This window comes from Acanthaster planci, linkage group LG11, assembly GCF_054643075.1.
Source record: "Acanthaster planci isolate LZ-2023a linkage group LG11, COTS_SCS, whole genome shotgun sequence".
In the NCBI taxonomy this organism is placed as follows: domain Eukaryota; kingdom Metazoa; phylum Echinodermata; class Asteroidea; order Valvatida; family Acanthasteridae; genus Acanthaster; species Acanthaster planci.
The window spans coordinates 1,257,920-1,278,408 of record NC_141787.1 but is presented as its reverse complement, the minus strand read 5'-3'; the positions used below and the strand labels follow the sequence as shown (position 1 = coordinate 1,278,408).

Sequence of the window (20,489 nt, the reverse complement as noted above, 5' to 3'; positions counted from 1 at the left end):
TACGGCTCCATGGTGACGATGAATAATACGAGGAGATGCTCGACTCTGAAATATTTGGCAACAAGGGTGCTAGTACAATTGAGGGGAATGGGTCGTGTTGGAGATGTACAGAAATCTCTCTGCCAGGCATTTGCATGCAGTTGTGAGCTTGACCTAGCAACTTGGAACCCTAGCCCAACTCGAGTTGCTGGTGTTATAATATCAGCTAGTCGTGATGCTAAGTTAGCCCAAACACAAAGATCCCGTAGTTGGCAGATCAATGTTAGTTTCTTGCTCTTTGGTGACACTGACTCTACTTCTGAAGGGGATTGTGATCCGTAGGGAATGTTTGCTTGAAAAGGAAACTCCTTGAAATTTCCGACGGAATAACAAACATGCATGACATTCGAATTGAAATGCCCCATTGTAAAATACGATTCCATTAAGGCCTGTTCCACAGCCCAAGTGGGAATTACAAATGAGACCCCCCCCTCGCCCTTTGAATGGGCGTAGGCCTAAATATGTCATCGCCTTAATATTGTCGGGGCAGTCCAATGCAATATATCACTCATCGCGCCTCAGAGTCGCAGGAGAAAGTGTACAGTCGACGGTGCGGACGACCAAGCGACGTATCGACACGCTATGTACCACCACTGGGCACGGGTTGTGCACAATGCGCGCAGAGCGTGAAGCAGAACGGACACCCAAGCTGGCGAGGGGAGACACGGTATATCCAATCCGGATGTTGAGCCAATTAATTAAAAACTGGAGCGGGACGTTAAAGGGATGCAGAGTCGAATTCACTTCTGATAGTAATGGTTTGTCTATTTTCTTTGTTTTCTATCTGAATCCTGGCCTCACGCTATTTTAAGATAAACTTTTGGAGGTTGACCATGATTTCGGTGGTTTCATTATTCAAGAGTTTCCAACTTCATTTGGAACTTTTCCTACCGTTTTATTTATCCTTTGTCTATTACATCGCTCAAATTTTCTTTTCCTAATCAATTCCTCTCAGTTGGCGTGTCTGACCGGCTATAGTCTTCCCTGACGACCCCCTCTGTCCGGACCGACCCCTTTCAGCCCCCCCCCACCCACTGAAGACCCGTGCATGCCATGCATGCCCGATGCACATCCGTCAAGATCTCAGCGTTCATGATCCATGTTGAGCCGGAAGCGTTCACCGCTCGGCCAACCTCATCCACGCCATTATCTTCGATCACGACGCGCGTCTTACCAACAATATCCATCCTTTTGAAACAGAAAGCAGACCCCTGCTCGCAGGACACACTCACCACTAAATCTCTGTCGAATTCGGACTAAAACTTCCCGTTGAAATGGGATACATGCGGGCAGCTAAACCTGATATCCAGGATCCAGGTTTATATAGGCCTATACCAGATCCGCGTAACTAAAGAAGGATACCACTGACGGAGAGAGAGAAAAAAAATCGCTGTTTGACGAGCACTTGTGACCGTGCCGGGCCAGGTGGCGCTACGGGGCTTGAGTGACAATATGCCGGCATATGGTTCCGGTCCGACTCGCTGCAACTCGAGTCCCGCGTCCCTGATGATATTACCTCCAGAGGGGAGGATTCATACGATCGAGCCCTCCTGACTGATGCGTCTCTGTGGTAACAGAGGAGGGGGGAGACAACACGTCATATTTTTGCCAGTTAGAGAGTCCCCGAGATGCTTCTAGTGAAGCTCTACAGGCGTCTGACGCTTCTCTGAATTTGGAGGGACCTTTCGACTAGCAGTACCTAAATTATGTCCCATGAAAACGAGGGAAAGGGGAGCTGGGAGTAGACGGGACTTTTTTTTACTCGATTTGATGACTGGATTACACGAAACGGAGACAGCAGATTGAGTTTGACTTTTAAGGCGCACGTCCACTCATCTGGGACTTCAGTAACAGACGCTGCATGTATGAATTAACCAAAATCCATTGTACACTACATTCATAACGCACATAAATCCTTCTACAGTAGAGTAGACATCGCTGTCACATGACTTTTTAACGCAAACGTTATTCAGAGAAATCGTCTGTACTAAAAAACGTAGAAAGTGAAATATTGGTCGGTCAATTTAAGCTTTATATTCCACGTTAATTGTATGCATTCTCTATGAAAATCGCAACATAACGTTACATAAAAAGAAAAGAAATCACCGAGCGTTCGATAACTTGTTCTGTTGAAGGTGTTTAATTCTTACGAAGTAAATGAAACTTGAAAATAGTTGTCAATTCTTTGGTTAATCATTAATCAAACGGTGAAACAAACAGAACACTCATGTGAAAAGGTATCAATGGCCCAACGTCTTCAAAGTTCGGGTGTGTGCGTTGTTGTCAAAGGTTGAAACAACAATAGGATTGCTGTACCTTGTTTACAGCGATATAATTTCCCGAGCGGAGTATGTTTCCCCTGACAAAGGGCGAGGGTGAGTGTATAAAGGGCTTGCCGCGTGTGAGCCGGTCGGTAAGGCGGGATTAAGGGTCGCAGTCTCGGCCCGTTTGATCTCCCAGACGGAACCGACACCCTGGTCGGTTTTCGGAACATTCCTGAGGTCGGCTACATAGAGCTTGGCCGCCGCAGGTTTGCAAGGAGAACTTGTCGGCGGCAAAACTACTAGAACACGCTCAAATTCATTTTCCCGTAGTGCTCACGAGAGATTGGGCGTTCACTTGTTAACATGATCGATTTGTGAATCCAGAATTTAAATGGTTTAAATATCACTAAATTTGGAAAAATCTTGTTAGTATGAAATGTTTGCCAGCCGCCTCATTTGAATCATTAAAAACTTTTATTCTTGACAATCTTAAAGCCCAAATTAATTGCACATGGTAAACAACTTCTCAGCTGCAGCAATGAAATTTTTATCATTCAAAAGGCCCAATAATGTTATCTCGACTGCACGCGGTAAATTCTTCCATAATGACAATGGGTTGATTTCTACTGAACGGTGTTGGGAGAAAACCAAATTCATTTTTTTCCCTTTCCTTCTTTGTGACCAAACAACCTTGACATTTCACCAGAGGACTGGCAAAACACTAACGCAAAACAGTCGTCGGGAAGACAAGTGAAACATCAGGCTTGAACTTGAATTGGGCGACGGCTCTTACCGAACGAGATCACCTGCTTCTTAGTTACCGTCTAGACTCACCGTTGCCCCGACTGGAACTTTTTCGTCAGGTGAAAAATACAGCCAGCCCGATGACGGGTCCCAACAAGAGACTTAATCTCTCTACTGACAAGCACTTTGTTTAAGACCTTATCCCAACATTCGCTATACGTGTTTCGCGGAGCCGTACGCCACACTATTCTGTAATGATTCTTTAATATTCAGATAAACGGATTTCATCGATTAGAAGAATAAGCTAGCTTGATAGTGTTAAAAGCCGACACATGTAACCACAAACAAAATTCTTCCAAATATGTAACTGTTGTCACGTAGATCCTAATTCCATCATTGTTAACTCCATCAGTGTGTGCTCGAGGCAATGCAGAATGAATTGGTATCATTTTTTTATTTGAAAAATTTGTAACAATGTTTTCATGTTATAAGACATTAAAACATAATCTAGGAACATCAACTGATTTTTATGAATTTGTTTCGTCTGTACAACTGCTTATCATTTATCCCTTTATAAATCGTTTTAAAATGAATTAATCTTACAAATATAAGAAAGTACTGGAAACGTTCGTCTTATATTTCGTTCGAACCTATCACCAGAATTGCACAAGCTCTGTTCGTTGTGATGTTTGCTATGATCGGGGGAGGGGGGTTCGTACAAACTTTTCGTCAGGCGGCGACGTGGACCGCGTCAGTGCTGACGGGGGCGGACGGGATCCAGTGCAGCTAGCTCGGACCTACTCCCCCACGCACGCTCCGCAGAGTGGCTGTTTGCCAACACCCGAAGATTACTCGCAGGCAGGACCACTTCTGCCAACTTCCAACAAACACTAGCCGGGGGAAGGCCAAGACAGCCCGCCCGGCAGAACGAACTTTGACACGGTGGATGTGAGGCGCGAAATCGGCGGAACGCATCGCCCACTGATTGGGGAGAACTTGCTCGATCGAAGACAGACGCAGCAGTTCTTTTGTTTGTTTGTTTCAATACTTCGAAATAAAACCTGTTAATCCATCGTCTATAGGATATCGTGGGGAGTGTGTTCGTAAATTGCGAGTTACATCTGTCAATCAAGAACACATTTTGTGCTGACCAATGACGAAAGGTAAGTTGAAACAGAAACTTACGATTTTTTTAAACTTAGAAATGCTATGGCTAAATCTTTCAAATAACTTTTCAAATAACTTATGAATGAAGACATTTTTTTAGATCATGGAGAAATAGGGTTTCAAATAGCGAAGTAGTTTTCTCTTAATGTGTTCCGCCCTGTGTACTTCTGATTATTGCAAGTTCTGTGGGTTGCATGTTGGATCAAACCATTAAATAAAACACTGGGATGCAAAATTTGTTGGAAGGTATTTCGTGTCACTGAAAGTTGACCTGTCGTTATAAGGCTGTTTAATCAAAGTTAAATTACTTACATGAATGTTGGATGTGCTTTAAATAAACTATTGGGATGACATGACAGAAACTCTGCGACAAAACCCAACAGTCGTGATCAGAGAGTAAAGAGGCGATGTCACAACAAAAACAGCAAGGAACCCGATCATTATGGCTTGTCACGAACTTCATACGCCCGCACAAAGACATGCGAATAATGGTGTGATTTTCCCCGATTCTCTGAGAAATCCTTATACCCCAAGAGTCCAAGAAATGGGCTAACATTTTGCTGAAAATTGACATCGTGACATTCGGCGAGATGCAGCTTAATTGTGATTGCTTGAAGGCACGGCATGCGACGAACGTTGTTTGGATTGCCTGGTTTGTTAACTGCTGCATGCATGCATTTTGCCATTTCTTTTTCGGAGCGTCAATTACACGCATACGGGTAAGTCCGAGAGAATGGATATGACCGCTGTGTCACACAGCGAGTGCATTAAGTCTATTTTTCGTATTGTACCTGAGACACCTTAGAATTTATGTTACTCTAACAAAACACTAATACTACTTTTGAAGCGGTGTTACATTAACACTTCAGTATACATGTAGCTGTAACCAAACAGTTGTCCTATGTGAATACCCAATTTGTTCAATTCACATTACAGTTTTTGACAGTGAATTCACCGATCAGTTGTTTTCCCTTCCTTTCCACCCCCGCGGGGAACGGGCCACTTTTTCAAGCCCCAGGGTGAGGATTTTTTGTTAACTACTCTTGCACTAGATGACACAGCAATCAGTCAAGTGAGTCACATGTCGGAGATCGTTGCTGAAGTTTGGCCGCAGGTGTAAGGATTTTCGTGTCACTTCAGATATGACAATCCCCATGTTGTGGGTGGAGCAACTTAGGAAAATAGTGGGGGAACAATTCACAGGAGAATTAGTCTCTGGTAGCAAAAAAAACCTTAGATTTAAAACTGTAAAAAAGGCAACGGTTTGTATGCCCTTTCACCTTGAAAAAAGACTATGGATTATTGGAATTGTTTAAAATAGTTTCTATGCCATATCAATTAACGCCACAGGTTTAGCGGTGCGTCTTGCCCAAAACATAAACATGTATCAGTCACAATATGTGGATACATTTCTTCGTCTTTGGGAAAAACAAGTGCCCATCACTAGTACAAGTTCCAAACTCGGGGCACAACAACATGTTTCTGACGTTATTGAGATCAACATGACATGGACATCAACAGACAAAATGACGTAAATACTGCACACGTGAGTGGGTGTAGACAATTAATAAAATAACATTAACGCTGACAAATATCAGGCTCTCTGATGTCAGATGTCACAACAAAAGTCGAAAACATGTCCGTAATACATGAATCGTCCATTTTAAAACGAATGGAGATATTCTTAAAGATAGTTTTAAGAATAGGTGTAGGCTTACCGGATTACAAAACCGACAGCATACGACCTAAACATTCAAGGATTTCGGAACATCATTCCTATTTGAAATAATGAGCTTAATACGGGCATTTCACAATAGTGCGCCTCCTTCTTAACGCGAAATGTGTACTATGAAGAGATATACTGAACAGCTCGATCTGTGGATTTTAATGAAAATACAACACAAGGATGTAATTGCAATGATTAGTCTTAAAATTTTCAAAATCCTTACAGGCCAATTTCTGTTAATTTCAGCACTGTACTAAGTTTATGCCATTAGAAAATGGCAGGCACGCGAACAAAAAAGCACTTACGACACAACTAACTCCACAAAACCAAACCAAACTAAAAAAAAGAAAACAAAAACTACCGGTAGGCCCTAAACATTACAAGCTACTTCATAGCGTATTTTTAAATTTTTATGTTCTGAGCTTTTTTAGGAACTTGCGTGTGCTGTTTTTTCTTTCTTTTCTACTCAAACATTAAAGCGACTATTTAAGCATTCCCAACATTTGGAGACTGGGCAATGTTTGCCATCTATCATCCTGACCCTAAATGGGAATTCCCTAGCGGACACTCGCTAGTTCACGGTGCAGTGGCGCTCTCGATCATCCTGATGGCTCGCCAATTCTCGGTCGGGGACGAAAACAGGAACTGAGGAGACTGAAGACTGAACTCTTGCCACCGTGTCCCTTCACGAAGGCCGTGTGTTGGAGAGGTCGGTATGCTGAATTACGACCTACCGCCCAGGAAGAACTAATAGCATGACAAGGAAAACAAGGCAACAGAGTAACAAAACGTAGAAAGCGACTAGCCACTGCAGCAAACACAGCGTACATCACTCACCGTCCGGGCCAGGTCAATACAAAGTTGTGTTACGCATGAAAAAGCGTGTGCACATTTCATGTTCGCTTTATGTTCAAGACAGGACTGTCTTTTCCCCGACTGATTAATAATGCTGCAGGGAAAATGTGATCTGTCCCAGTATTATATTTCCAAGTTGCAGTCTTGAGAAATGGTTAACAAAATACCGGTCTTAACTTGAACTGTTTTTGAACCACTAGACTGGGTGTCGCAGAGGGCAGCACAGGGTCGAGCGGGTTTAATATGAATTAGGTGCGGTTTCGTGTGACTGGGTGGCACCGCGGCTCATGCATCCAAAGGAATTGGGAGCCGTCGGAATACTTTCGTGTTTTAATTGTTGCTTATTTTTTTAGTCGTTTTTTTGGTAATCTGGCTGTTTGGCTGTAGGGTGTGTTGTTTCTTACCTTCTTTCATTTATGGTTTTTATTATTGAGACAGATGAAACCATGATTTCAAATTATAACACAATGCATTACTTATAAAGCAGAGTTTACAAAAAGGACTGTACGTAGGCCTATTCAAGTAATGTCTTACGACCGATCCACCCTTTGGGAATAGAATACCGGAAAATAATCACTCGCCACAGAACTCAATGAAATAAATTCATTCAATTCCACTTAAAGAGGAATGCTTATCACAGCTTCTCCATTTATTGTATTTAATAACATTCCTAATTGAAAATCGTATGATTGATACGCTATTCAAGTCTGGTTAACCTTCAAGCCCTAGAAAAAAGAAATTTACAGTGGAAATCACAGGTCAAATTCCGTTGCACTGTCGTCTATACGGTGTCCTTTACGAACACGATACACTATACAAAGACAAGAAACAACGCGTTTACATTGCACATGTACATGTACAGTACATTACCGGGTGAACAGTATTCATGCACTGTACATGTGCAGTACATGTGCAGTGGTATACATGTACAGTACTTAATTATACAGGAACTACTGTATATGTACATGTACAATGTACGTTCAGTGTGAAAACATGCGCGTACGTACATGTACAAGTACTGTACATGTACAGAATACATGTACGTGCATGTGCAGGTACACGTATTATTCCCACCTGCACAATAAAGCACAACGCATGTACATGTACTGTACTCAGTGTACAGTTCTTGTACACTGTACATGTTCAGTACATGTACTGTACATGTACATGTAGAGTACATGTAGAGTACAAGTATACGTAGCTTTTCATGCATGACAGACCCTTTTCAAAACGAGCGCCAACGTTTTAGGGGCGGGCGTTCTCTCATCTGATTAACCTTTGACCAGTGACGCATAGCGCTTGGCGCTCCACAAAGGACCAAATCTCGGATAAGAATTGCTGATTCAAGCTCCTAAATACTAAATACGAAAACACAATCGGATTAATTATGTAGAGTTTCAAGTCGAATTCAGCGTTTAATAGAAGCAAAGGATTAGATATAGAAAACACGCATAATATTTATAATTTAAAAGTATCACAGACCACACCGTGACAGCAAATCTAGTAAGCCCGTTACAAGTACTACATTAATACTCACCTATTTCAAGATCATACTTTTAGGGATCATTTCTATAGTATGTATCTCCTTTCGCGATCGTACACTTGTACGGTGCGACCGTAACCACGATGACGAGCTACAGTGCTCCCCTCTGAGCGCGAAGCGGGTCTCGGGTGTTACCCTCGGGTTTCCAGCCCTTGACCATTGATGAACGTTCCTCCTCCCCTTAAGTGGGAGTAGGAGGAGGGGAACACATTCTGAGTGGTTAGAAACTTTTTAACACCAAGTAAAGATAGAGCAGAAGTAATATACAACCAATCAACTATGTGTGTGTCTTCTCTTGATGGGTGTGTTTATATTGATTGCTGGAATGATGCAACTAATTTATGGGAATGAAGTCTAGAGACCTTGAATAATAATGTTCACCATGAAGCTGAAAGCCACATTTGAAAGAAAATTTAACAAAACGAGAGAAATCAAACCTATACTAATCCCTACAATAACATTAATAGGCAGTCAGTGGAGTAGGAGCTCGAATTTTACTCACAAAAATGGGCAGCGTCCACAATGAACATTCAGTTTCGCATCTGAAAGTTCTTATCTTCTGGCATTGTGTATCATAACAAAGAACTAAAGCGCGAGGGCTGCGATTCTGGTGACGGCAGTGCAACAATACAGTAACCATATCGGGTACTTTCAACACATAAGGCCTATATTTTTCGAACTCTGATGGGTTCAAGGCAACCTGGCTGGAATTGTTTGCGGTAATTACTAGACATGTAGGAAATATTAGGTTTGTACGGGTAGTGCTTCGTCCTGAGAAGGTTGTCTTTGTCATTATTGAGCGTAAATTAAACGTTGCGCAGAAACTTTTAATTTTAAACACACTGCAAAAAAACCCAGTGTTATCAGAGGACCATGCCAACACTTTTCACCAGTGTTACAATGATTGATGTTATTTCAACACTGTTGGTGTTACTTTGAATAACTTCCAGTGCATGGTAACACTTATAGGTGTACAAAGTAACAACAGTGGTGTTAAAGTAACAAATTTGGTGTAGTCATCTGAAAATACCAAGAAGTATTTTTTTGAACATCAAGAGTTTTTGCAATGCAGTATCTTCAATGTACTAAACATTCAGAGGAATGGTGTACCCAAGACATTGCATAGGTTGAAACAAAAGCCTCGGTGCCTATGCAAGGTATGCGACATTTGTATTTCCCAAGCGGTGTATACTGGGTTCATAACGGGTCCCAGGCCCGCAGAGGTTCCACGCAAGAGGGACCATCGTGCCACCGGGGGGTTGCAGAGGACCCAGCCGAATGACGCGCCACCGACCCGGGGCCACCACCCTTAGCACACACCACCCCAACCCCGGGCGTGAAAGCGGTATTCGCGGTATTCCCGCCGAGTACCGAAGAAGGTTCGGAAATAAATTACGCTGGTGGGAACTGAAGTCGAATTTGTAATTTATTTGTGCTGGGTTCGAATTCGGCGAGGGGTAAGGGATAACTTGGCTCCCCCGAAAGATGAACTCGGTTCCAAGAGGTCATCTTTATGGGTGATTTATTTTGCAGGCTCGTCTTTCAAGTTACTTTGAAACGGGACATCTGTGACTTCTAAAAACATTAACTGAAAAAGTGCAGTATGAACGGTCAGGGTCAAAGGTCGGGCGTGGGTTTCAATTTTGTTGTGGCGACAAACCTAACACTTTGATAACGAGCCAACCTATGGCTACGGCTGATTACCGCGGTTGAAAAATCCAAAGTTATTGGCTGCTGCAATCGTTACGGGCACAGGGGATCATCGTGATTGGCTGTCGAGAATTGTAACTGGCACAGGGGATCAATGTGATTGGGCGTCGAGAGTTGTAACCGGCACGATGCATCAATGTGATTGGCTATCAAGAAGTTTAACTGGCACAAGGGATCATCGTGATTGGCTGTCAAGAATTGTAACCGGAACGGTAATTCGACGTGACAATGATAAAGCCCATTGAAAGGAGAAAAATGTTCAGAGTTAGAGCTTGAAGAAAAACACTAAATGAAAAGACACAAAGATTGAAATTCTAGAAAAAAAATGTACCAAAACAGGCAGGGGCTCAAAACTCAAATCCACATATTGGCCTGAGTTGGATTCGAACCCCAGTCACAGAGAGTATGGAATTAAACACCACGTCTCAAAGGTAGAGTACACCATTGATAAAAAAACAGAACTTTCAAATGCTTACAAAGTCTCTTTACCGATTGGAAGTTAAAACGACTCCAAACCAACCTGCAAAAATTTCCACTGTTGCTCTTCCATTTTGAAAAAGCCATTTTTTGGCTTTTTTTTTTCAAAATTGGGAAAAACGTAAATTGGAACCATGAAGCAGAGAGCAGCTACGAGGTAGAGTCCTCGCAGGGTATGGTGGAACCACGCTGGCACGTCAGACACTCCAGAGTAACAACCTCATCTGTCAATTAGGGCCAGCCTAACGAGATAATGAGGCGTTAATTGCTCGGCGATTACGGGACCACAGTACCGCGGCAAGCCGGTCGTGTCCTCCGAAGGACACGACGTTGGGCCCCCTGCCGGCGAGGAGGGAAACGGGACGGCCCATCGCCTGCAACCTTGGAGGATTGCCGGGCCAGCAGGGAGGGGAGGGAACCTGATGGGGAACATCTGATCACCAGACGGTAGGACCGAGGGGCTGGAATCCACGGTCTGTACATCTCTCGTCATAAAATAAAATTGTTATCTGGTAGCGAGTTCTCTGGTCGGCATGGCCAACTAGAAACCTTCACGCTCAAACCTAAAGACGATCTGTCTTCTTCCTCTAACATATTCTTCCTTTAAACCCTCGCCGACTTCAGCATGACAAAGTGGAACAACAGCAACATTTATACCACCGATGCCAACGTGCTGTTTGCAAAGCGTACTAGTGGTAGAGTAAAACACAGGAATGATGAATCCCTATGTAGTATGTGAACCCGCGATGTCTTCTCAACGTTGGACTCGCGGCTCTGCAAGTTGTATTGGGAAATTGGAGTTTGTTTGTACACTGGAACTTCACAAGTTACACAAGTTGGGACAATGTGTGACTTTCCCACTCCACTGTAGACAACGAACGATGAGGACGGCACAAAGACATATAAAGTGTATTCCTTTTGAATAGCTGCAAATGCTGAAGTAAAAAAAAAAGATGCGGACAGCGAGTTTATAAGATCAGCAAGAAAAAAAAAGTATGAGTGATATTATCTTACAGTACACTGACAAACAGAGGGGAGAAATTTTAGTGTCATTTTAGGCATGGGCCTAAAGCTTTCCAAGCAGGAATATGCACAATAATAATGCAATACGGTGACACATTTCAGCCCCAGGGGACGCATACGCCTGGTCATCACCGGTCAACGCGTGTGGACCATCTTCCCAGCCCATCCCTGACGGGGGACCTGCCACGGCCCGGGGCTAACCCCAAAGGGTGGTCTTGCCCGGTCAATGGAAGTCTGTGAAAGGGGGGGGGGGCGCATCCGCTCGCGCAACGTGGGCATACATGGATCGAAGGCTGAGCTTGAGACGAGGCTGTTGGCGGGGTCCTTGAGGGTGTGTGTGTGTGACGTGCGCGCCCCTAGTTTGTCTCTGTGGCTCCTTCCTGTGGTCGTGGGAGAGAAATGCTGGACAGCTCCCCGAGAGGTCACTGTGTCCCCTTTGGGGTGTCCTGTAGTGTTGGCCTAAGCAGGAATTGCCACTCTGAATAGCTCTTTTGTTTCATCATAAATATCAGAATTTATACAGAAAATCTCTTTACACATGCTATATCCCTATTCCATAAATGATTAAACAAGCCGATGTGCAAGACCGATGCAAATATAATTTTCCCCAACAGATCATGGAAACATGCCAGTCCAAAATAAACCGCGTTCACAAACACACGCAGACTGACAAATGTCACGTACGTGGATTCTGGGGGAAGAAAAACAAGGGCGTTAGGTAGAGCAAAGGTCAGTCTGTTCAACTGTCTATGGTGTTTGGATTGGAAAAAAAATGTTGACATTGGTCATCCTTTTCAGGATTGACACTGCCGGACGTCTCGATACAATGATCTCAGTAGCGTGGGCGCGTGTTCTGTGCCGAGATTTGGTCAAGGCGCGTGTATGGCATTAACATATCTTTCGCTTTGGACATAATTATTTTGACAACCAAGATACTAAAAATAACATGTGAGTAAGACAGACACGACACTTTGGAAAATGACAACAGAGTGATGTCACTGCTTAAAAAGAAACTGTCACGATGTTTGCAGAAATGTAAGAAGTCCGATTGAATAATACTCTAAAATCGAGAAGCTAATCACAAAAGTGAGCAAAGTGGGCAACCTATCAGCAATACATGACATTTTGTACACAGCATACCACATTCTGTGGGTAAATGCTTTCGTTAAGCTAGTTTTAGCACCGTTTTTTCGTACAGATGTTCGCAGTGCTCCATTATCGGCCTGATAACTTCCTATTTTAAACAGGGAGAAATGTGACGTGTGGAAAATACAGTAGGGCCTAGGGAGAATTGTCTCCATGCACGAAGCATCTTTATGGAAAAAGCTGTGTCTGTATTTAATTACCGTAATGTGTAAAGCCGAGTCCCAAACGGGCTTCAGTGCTAGGGCTACGTCTATTGCAAGCACTGTCGTGTCTTTGACAGCCATAGTCCCTGATTCACTTTTTGGCAGCGGCTTTGTGGAGTAAAGCAACTGACGGCTGTGTCCACGTGTCAAGTTCAATGTCGTAGAGCTATAACATCAACAGCGCCATCTCTTGTCGAGATTCCATAATTAGCTATACAACAGTGATTTCTTATACCAGTTAAACAAAACGCCGATAAACAATTTCACAACGAGGTAACAATGGTTTTGGTATGCACAAGGAAATAAAAGCACAACATTTCACAGACAAACAGTGCTGTTTATTAAGAAAGTGTTGCGACTGTTGTATAGCATTCCAGTATTTCCTTGCACCAAAATGCAGTTGGCACAGACCTATACGAAAGCCCTAAGAAAGAATGTAACCTGGGAAACGTCACACCAACTTGCAGAAAGGACACAAAGCGAAGCAGTTACAGTTTCAGAGCTGGGGGAAAAACCCAGAGGAGGATTCTGGGTAAAACTCACAAAATCAGGCTGGAACTGAAAAACCCAATCGAACCCGGACCGCAGAGGTGGAAGGCGAGGAAAGAACCACTACGCCAACACGAAGCTGCAAGACCCAAAACTCCCGTTCATTAATCTCAAACAAATTCATGGGTAGAAAGTAGGTCTATTTTGATCATAAAAACGCCGTGGTAAGGTTAACTAAATGCTGTTAAACTTCTGCTCCGTAGAATGGGCAAGTACTCTACGAATCACCTCATGCCGACGGGCGAGAGATTCGAACCCGATACATTTTTGGTGAGGCCCTACAGCAAACGTACGGGAGTCGGGCAATACAGCTTTCAATCGAGGAGTTGCACGCTTTTTAAACCTCGACTCAACTGTGAACACAAAATTACTACATGGACTTGAAACTTCCCACTTCAGTTGACATGTGTCTGTAGATATCCCAAAACTGAAGGTTACAGTTTAAGGGATACTATTGTTCTGACACATTTTTGCAAGGAATTTAGAGACACCTTTTTGGTACATCAGGCTTGCCATGAGAGATCTTTTGTGTACAGAGCAGTGCAAGTCTCACCTTGAAAAAAGTTCGCCCACAACATGAGAGTGACAGGTTTTATGTTGGGAGATATTGAATAATACGCAATGACGGGAGGGAGCAAAATAGCCGTCAAAGCTGTGCATCCCATTACGCATCGCCCGTAGGGAGTTACAAACGCCGAGCAGAAAAAAACACAGGGCCCTTTCTGGAAAAATATCATTCCGCTAAAATATCCACACCTTTTCCCTCCCCTGCACAAAATCGTTACAGCTGCACCGCCCGCGGTCAAACGGGGCGCTAAAATGTTTTCGGCGGCACGCACGGGCTGCTCGGGGCCGGTAGAAACTGCTCATCCCGTCCCACTGCGAAGATCGCAGCAAGTATGGCCGGTGAACCGGCAAGTTCCCATCCCGCTCCGGCAAAGACAGAGAGAGAGAGACTGAATCAAGAAAAAACAAATTCATCACCAACAAACGGTATATGAAAATACTACCGCCGAGGTATAGATCGGCGCATCCACGCATGGCTGGATGGGTCCGGATCACTTGTTATTTTCCAATTTCGCCACGATAATGCGTCAATTAGGATGACAAAAATCGGAGGATTTATAACCAAAAATCGGCAGTCGGGCGTGTGGCGTTGCAGGCGGTGATGGGCTCGCCAGCCGTGAGAAATGAACTCGCATGATAGTGCTGGCCATGCCATGCGGGCAAGCGAACAAACCCATTCCAGGGGTCTCGTCAAGCTGCTCTTCGCCCAGGTTATTTTTCTTCTCCTTCCTTTCTTGAAGGCGGGATAAGTTCTGAGTTGCGTGTGTAAATTGCGTGTCAGCTTTATTATTTTTTCTTACAGCGCTCATCGATTGATTTGCTTTCCGGCGGCTCACAAACTCTCCCTCCAAAATGACAACCATGTGCCGAGTGCATGAAGCTGAGAAATGCATGAATGAATCCCAAATTCATCCTCAGTATCCGAGAGACTGACAAGATACAAACAACAGCTAAAACAGGCATTTGTGCAGCAGTAAAAATTAATGATTCAAACAGCGTAATGCTCTCGGGTCGTTGAACCGAATGGATAAAATTAATAGAAATATACCGGCATTGAGCTGCTCAAAGCAACTTTTCGTTTGTTTCAGAAACATCTTGACGGCATGCGCTCGCTTAATTCAAACTATTTTAAGCCTATCCCACGTAGCCCAAGCGGCAAAGATATAACGCAGTAACGTATGCAAACTGACGTTATTAACTTACTGAAATTTTTCTCGCGGCAATCGCTTCAGGAAAAGAGCCTTCATAAACTTGAAGATGGATTGATAAGAGAAGCAAAAACAATAACTAAAAAAAATATGAGGACGAAAGCGGAAGAGTATGAGATGCGACCGCTGGACATGTCCACACACAATCACACACACTTTGGCAATCCCTCCAGCGCAATGTGGTGAGATTCAAACGACGCCCAACTGCAATATGACCCGCTTCATTTTGGCGCGCTTTCTTCTTCAGTCCCCGGGTTTGGGCGCGAAATTGAACTGTATCGAGGTTCGGGGGGAAATTGGAATGCGTTGATAGCATCTCGAGTTTTTCGTTATCTCGGTATTGTTTTATCGTGCTTGTCGCTAGTGGCCGGAGGGTAAAATATCGCGTTATGAGAACCAGCCATGCCATTGCACGTACAGACTATGCTTCAAAGGAAACTGATTCAAATTACATTGGGCCTTCAATATGTCACAAAGCTGTGGTAAAAAAACTGTGAATTTAAGCCTTTTGCAATGAAAAACAGTGGCGTCGACAGCTTCGTATCCTCACATCCACTGCACTTTACATCACATCCGCCACCGTCTTCTTACATTCCGCCATCTTTGAAGTCGGTGCATTTCGTGGCTATGACTTCAGTTGCTGCCATCTCACCGAACAGCCGTAGCTGTAGACGTTAATGCTCCTTTCTGGACATAGCTTTACTACGTACATAATTGTGGAGCCTTCAAAGCAAACGATCTGTCACTGTGCATAGGTGATTGGTTCACAGTTGAGTCCACGTGGTGTTTACACCTAATTTTTTTTAAGTGTAGAAGAGGAGTCGTCTCGGATAACGCACATAGGAGAATTTGCGAGGCAAAAACACACAGCATCAAATTCATTCTGGTATATTACACATGTACGCTGATGGATTCACGGGTTATCGTCTATAGAGTGAGAGTACGAACCTTGCTTGGGGATCTTGAGTCGAAAGAAACGCGGGTACCAGACGACATTGTCGGCCTGATATTGTGTGACGGCATGACCAACTGGCTGAATTTGAACCCATGTTCTCATGTCACATGGGCCAAGTCGCATGAGAACAATAAGATGCACATCGATAACAGTTATTAGTCATGCGCAGTAATTGCTACATTGCGCCCTCTACTGTCTCGAAGCAGTGAAAGAAATGTTCGCAATCTTCCAGGATAAAATTGGCTCGTACAATGAAACTAATCACTCAAATTTATTCTTCGTGTGTGAAAGAGGGTTTATCCGTTTCGGCCGCTTGATAATCTGATTTTGTCCCAGTCTCTGTGCTCAGTTTTCCTAGCGATTCTCGGGTTGTTTGCCCTCCCCCCCCGGCAGCGGTGAGGTTCTTCAGATTACCACCGTAACAAGGACGGCTGGCTGGCCCCGAGGTACCGCCTCAACAGCCCGAAGCATGCATGCCTCCCATGCAAGCCGAGCACAGCGTGCGTGCAAGCCGCGCACAGCCCATCGTGGAAAGTAGACACCTTGCCCTTACGTCTGGCCGCGCCTTGCCTACCTCGGGCAACGTTTTTTCCCTTTTTCTTTTTTAACCCTTCTTCCTTTTTCTAAACCTTTCTTTTTTTAAACCCCTTTTCTTTTTTTAACCCTTCTCTCTTTTTTAACCCTTTTTTCTCTTCTGTTCATCTTGCTGCGGTGTTGTTCAAGAATAGATCGCAACGGTTGATCATCTCTGCAGCTTCGTCCGGGTATGTGTCTGGTTTTAATGAAGCATCGCCAACAAAATAACAAGACGACTGACAAAGAACCTCGCGACCTTTATACATTTCTGTCCCTAAGAGTTGGGTGATAATAAACACAATTCTCCTTATTTTCTTGAGTTTTGATCGTTTTTCATTACCTAGATAATTATACTACTTCAAACTTCCAATTTATTTCTTTTCTTGCTGTGCACAAATTTTGCAAACTTACAACACGCCAACACTTGCTTATTCTCATAATCATTGAAATTCATGCCAAAACTCGGATAATATTTCAACAAACGTTCACCCTATCATTTTACAAAAAGGCTGCTTTATATTTTTTGTCTTTCTATACTAAAAAAAACACAAAAGAAAAAAAAGGCACCGCGTTTCTGCAAACATTCAGCCCAGCCTTTAAGAGCTCGGGGCAGGTATTATGGCTCCAAACAACCGACTTCCGCTCGTGGAAAAACCCTCACAGCACGGCCTGGCTCTACAGATCCCGGAACCGAATTCTGCCTAGCAGACCGCGCGTTCCCACCCCGGCTTAATGCATCCGCGCCGCTCTCCATTCGCGCTCTGTTTTTTTCGTGGAGACCTGCAGCGGGCATCAAAGGAGCCAGTCAGACGGAATGTAATGCGACCCCACTCCCCCCCCCCTCAGCCCGCTCCAACAATCCCTGGCCCCCTTTGCTTCGCTCCACAACCTAGGGGGTCGTGTTCCTCTCGGATTGGTCCGATCATCGCCTGATCAGTCTGATCATCATCAGCGATGACAGAATAACCGGCCGTGGTCCACAAGCGCTTTAGACACTACTGTAGGGAAAATGCGAAGTAGCATCGAGCGCGCATCAAACAAAGCAGCCGAATCACTGGCACACCCTGTACAAAGATAACAACATAAATTATTGTGAACAAAAAAAAAAGAAAATGTATTCCTTAGGCACGAAAAGTTAACCGTCGCGTTGGTCATCCTGACCGAAATCATGATGTACTCGGATACAGTAAATTAATATGCAAGTACGTACATAATAAATACATTTCGATATTTGTATTGAAGTAAGTACACGCTGCTCCAAATTACCGTGCTAGCGTAACAAGGGGACATCACCTGGGTTATCATACCAGTCCATTATGATATATTACATTAAATTCATCCCGTGGCTTTTGTAGAGTGGTTGGCTATAGAGACGTACTGTTTCCATGGCGCCGACAGTTAGAACTGCGCCCCCTCGTGTTTTTCAGCGTATTCCTCACTTACTTCCATCGCCATAGTTGAAACCGCATCTGTAAAAGGGCATAATGACAGCCCCAATCTTACATGGGTGGTCACTCGGGAAAAAAAATGCCCTGTAAGTTTAACATGTAAGCTACATTTCATCTGAGAGCCAATAACAACACCATAAATGGACATGTATAAACATGGTGATGTTTTTCGTTGGTAGTCTGTTTCTGCTATTAAAGCACAAACCAGTGGGCTTAGCAAACCAGTGAAACGGACCCGCGATGTGTCGCGCGGACTGAGCACTATGACCGATACAGAATCGACTTCAAAAGCCGCGTGAATTTCAGCAAGATCTTACCCCTACGCATTACAGAAGGTTGCCGCGACTTACAAATGCACGCTCCTATTTGCACAGCGTAAGAGATGCCATCTCTACGTTGGGTGCCGCAACACCCTCTCGCTGATGACACGCAGTAACGCTCTATTAGCAAAAAAGGAGGAGGTTGTTTGCTTATGACCGGGCTAGCGTACTAGGGATGCATGGCCTGCCCGGTACTCGGGCACCATTTTGCAGGGGACATGCATGTAGAGTGGACCACGAGAACGGGAAGGTGTTTAAGTGTCCGAGATGGGAAGGGACGGGAGAGGGAGATAGAGAGAGCAGGTCAGAGGAGTGTCGGTGACAGAGCATAGCACGCTGAGGACCCTTGGCTGTCCTGAGTCACGGTCTCCTTGCTATAGGATGGGGGTGCTCGCTGCATGAGGATTCCTTGATAGGTCGGAGAGTGTTTGCTCGTCTGCTCCTTGTCAGAGAGATGGAGGTGAATGGGGCTAGTAAAAGGTGCCAGGAAAAGGAAGTCCAAGTTGCGCTGATGGCGCATGTCTTTGTAGAATAGACCGTGCAGCTCGTTTTTGATCTTGGGTTTGGATTGAAGTTTCTACATGAGTTTTAGCACTTTGTATTAACGAACACTTCTAAGGAAAACACTTTTTTCCGAGCTTATCTGTTCCAATAAATATGGAAGCATCTAAATCGAATGCAGTGTTATTTGTTTTCAAAGCTCAACTATAACAAGCTTAAAAGGGCTTTTTTCTGTTCATGCCAAAATGCGAATTCTGTATGTAGATTGCGTCATTCAGACAAAACAGAGAAAACGAGGGGAACCCTCGCCCTGTGTTCGTAGTGGATAAACCCGTGCATGCCACACAACGGCTACAAACAATGGCCAATGTTTAAGTTGCCAATTTAAATTGAAGTTGTAGTTTAACCATTACTTCGCATGATACTGACTGAAACGTAAAGCAGGAACTTAGCCGTTTTTCAGAACAGAAATTCTAGGTTGACAGTCTAGCTTGTCTAAATGCAGATAATTTTACGGGTCAACCGTACAAGGACAACACAAATTCCAAGCGCTTCGGCAGAGGAATATCATGCAGAGCTGGTCCACGTATTTGCATCTCCTGCAAATTTCCGCCCGCCTTAAGACGACTTTGCAATCGACCAACAAAATGACAACAGACAGTGCCCGGGGCCGGTCCCCATCTCCCGCGTAGCTCCCCCCCCCAAATGTAACAACAGAGGAAGGTGCTGCCAAACCGCCGCGAAGCCAGAAAACAAGGAGCATCCTCTTGAAACACGACACCGCGTGCCGAGCCGCACCGCTCGATCCACGCTCCACAACTCCCCGAGGGAGCCAGCAGATCCCCCCTCTGGTCGGCCAGGCTCAAGCTCGGGACACAAACTATAGCCCCCGGTGCTCAGATCCACATTGCTTTAAAAAAAATCTCAGAAGGAGATGGAAGAAGGGGAAAAGACATGCCAAAAGATGGGTCATTTCGAATTCCCCGTCCGGCAAATCCGAAAGACTACACCGAGAAACGCTCAGGAAAATGTTACTCATTTTGTCCAGGGCCGTGCACCACCGAACGGCAGTGACGGGACTTTAGGCAGCACCGCCGGGGCCAAAGCACAGTACACCTCCCGCATCCATCGAGTCCTGGCAGTGCTCACCTCTGCGTGCCATTTACAATTCATTGCCACTTCAGGCTTTTTTCCCTTACCGTTCTGTCTCTCTCCTGCGAGGCTCTTGAATAATCGCTCCAATTCAACCCGTAATTCGGGAATTAGCGACAGCGTGCCCGCTACCTGAGACACAATTTTCCATAATTATACCAGAAAAATTGGTAAGATTACCAGAAGGCAGGAATGGATCCGGATACGAATGCAATCCGCTCAGAGGTTGAATCCATATCCCGACTCTACATTTATAAGAGCAAAGCGTCAACAAGTGCAGAATGTGCACATGAACTTCAGGAAATCGCAAAGACGT

General features: G+C 44.4%; 1 protein-coding gene and 1 non-coding gene across 3 annotated transcripts in view; one reads left to right on the top strand and one right to left on the bottom strand.

The window, feature by feature from the left end:
• The window catches only part of LOC110975742 (phytanoyl-CoA dioxygenase domain-containing protein 1-like), a 105,600-nt gene that overhangs the window by 8,014 nt on the left and 77,097 nt on the right, over positions 1-20,489 (bottom strand). The gene's annotated exons all lie outside the window — the stretch shown is intronic.
• LOC147797243 (small nucleolar RNA U3) lies at positions 8,340-8,559 on the top strand. The gene has a single exon (XR_015427283.1). It is a non-coding gene; the product is annotated as a small nucleolar RNA U3 (small nucleolar RNA).